Source organism: Belonocnema kinseyi, chromosome 9 (assembly GCF_010883055.1).
Source record: "Belonocnema kinseyi isolate 2016_QV_RU_SX_M_011 chromosome 9, B_treatae_v1, whole genome shotgun sequence".
Taxonomy (NCBI): domain Eukaryota; kingdom Metazoa; phylum Arthropoda; class Insecta; order Hymenoptera; family Cynipidae; genus Belonocnema; species Belonocnema kinseyi.
In genome coordinates this window covers 16,646,754-16,649,374 of record NC_046665.1, presented here as the reverse complement: position 1 = coordinate 16,649,374, position 2,621 = coordinate 16,646,754, and positions in this window count along the sequence as shown.

Here is a 2,621-nt window from a genome sequence, read left to right as displayed (position 1 = left end):
TGCTTTTCAGATTATTTGGTCTGACGAAAAAAAATTTAATTTAGATGGTCCTGACGGAATGCGTTATTATTGGCGTGATCTGAGACATGAGCCTCGTTATTTTTCAACCCGAATGGAATTGCGAGCTCTATATTTTAGGAAAAATCGTTAACTCGACTCATTTATTCACTCAAAAAATTTGGTGCAGTTTGTTCCAATAAAAAAAAAATTATCCTTAAAAAATGAGGTGGCCCTATAAATATGGGACACACTGTATGAAGTGTTGTCGGCGAGTGCGCCTTGCTTGTTTTTTATTTTGTGGGGAAGGGGAGGGAAAGGTCTCGCCTTGGAGGCGAGGAGCGGGTGGTGCTAAGAGTGAGGGAGAAAACTGTTTTGTCGTTTCGCCGGCACCGATGTAGAGTACGTCCCTGTCAGAGCTTTCCTCCGTGATACTCGAAACGACAGGAGGTGGGCTGGCCGACACTGGCCCGCGTTCAGCCCACGACGTCGAGGCCTTTAGCTCTTTCTCCAGTTTGCCGGGGGATCCTGAAGATTCTAGGACCTGCAAATCGTGCAGTTTGCCCGAAGAAGGTAATGGTGAAGAAGGAGACACCAGCAGACCCCGCGGGCGTTCTGGAGAATCTACAAATAGAAACAAATCAAATAGAAAAAAATCAAACAAATAGAAATTTACTAAACCTTCAAAGAAATTTATAAAAATTATGCAATTATTCAACAAAGCGAAGCAGAGGATACTAATTTAAAAATAGAGTTGATATCTCTGGCTCAATTTTTAGAAATTTTGAAAATAGACAATAAATAATTATTTAGATCATTACATAATGTTTTTATAAAAGTTAACTACTACAAACAATGACAAACAATTACACTTCGATCAGAAAATACGATTCTTTTTTTTACATTATTTGTTACTAAATAATTGTTTAAATAATTTAAATGTGTTTACACAACCGAAAATTATTTAAAAAGTCATTTTCAATATTCAAATTGTCTATTAGTAATTATTTGTTTAAAAAAGACGTGAACATACCTTAGTCATGCATAATTATTTATAGGCACCTCTTACTATTTACCTTATTTATTTATTGTCTCCTAATTCGACTTTAATTGGCAATATAATATCATAATTACGTACTTATCTAAACTTGCTATAAAAATTTGTACTTCAACTTTGTATCATTTCAAATTAAAGAATTATTTGAAATGCGGGATTTGGACAGTTTTTCTTGTAGACCTGTCGCTTTAGCAGAATCTTCCCTGTGTGAGAATTTCTTCTATTTGAGGGTATACCGTCGAAACCGATGTTACAGTTACAACTTTCAGGGTTCTTTGTAAATACTGTGTGTCACTTATTCAAATTTTAACATCAATTAGTGACATTAGAGTGTATAGTGTGTATAGCGTGTCTCAGGCTAGTCTAAAATTGTAAATTGTCGCAAATTTGTACAAGTGTACGAGATTCGAAATAGTTGTTTCACCTTGAAAACGTTACGAAATACGTTGTCCTGTTAATTTAAGGTTCATTAATTATCATTGATGAACCACATTTAGAATGTGTGTATGCGTATGTGAGCCTGTGTATAACAATTTATGTGGAAACTGTATAAAGATTAAGAAGACCTACCTCCAATAAAAGTAAATAGATTAATTATTACCAGAATTTGCTGTTTCTTTTTAATGTAAATATTTGCCCGAAACCTGGATTCGAACTTGCAAACTCGCCAAGAAATATTTACCGAATATGAAGGTGTGGAAATCTGCGATTCAAGGATGCTGTACATTTCTCCAAAATATACATTTTAACCATTTTTTCCGTTTACATATGGATAGAATACTTACAATCATCTTTTTAACCCAATTTTTCATTTAATCTTATTAAAAAGTTCATAATTTGAAATTCAAGTAAGTGCATACGATGAAAGTGATAATATTTATCGAAAGAAGTCAGTAATTGCTCTAGTAAGCTGTTCTCACATTGTTAACTAGCAAACTGCTAATTCATTTAGTAAAGCTTATTATTCGAAATTAACAACACTTTTTAAATGAGCAGTTTAGATAAAGTACCTATTATTCAGATTGAGGGAGAAGGTATCAAGTTGTCGGCAAAACTACACTTTTGAATGGACTACAACGTTTCCATTCTTGCTGCGATTATTAACCGATTTTCCGGAATGTTTTTCACTTTCTTCCAGTTATATGAAGAAAACAAATTTTAGCAATTAAAATTGTATCCAGTCATCCTTTCAAATGTTAGGTTTCGTAACCGGCATGAATCTCTTGTCAATGAAAAGATAGTTCGTTCCGTATGGTTCGAAACGCTACGAAGTATCTGGCTATACTGTCGTGTGCACTTTAAAATTTCTGTCATTACCACAAACATTAACCGATTTTCATGAATCTAGTTTTCACTTTCTTCCAATTAAATGAATAAGCTAATTCTGTTCATTAAAATTGAATCAATTCATGCTTTCATACTTTAGGTATTTGTAACTGACCTGCATCTCATAACAATCAAAGGGTCATGATTTACGAGTATCTCGACACGCCATTTGACGCGCTCCAGGGTGCCTGCCTCTTGAGTTTCACGAGGGTCGATGAGAATGCTGCTGAGTCCACATTGA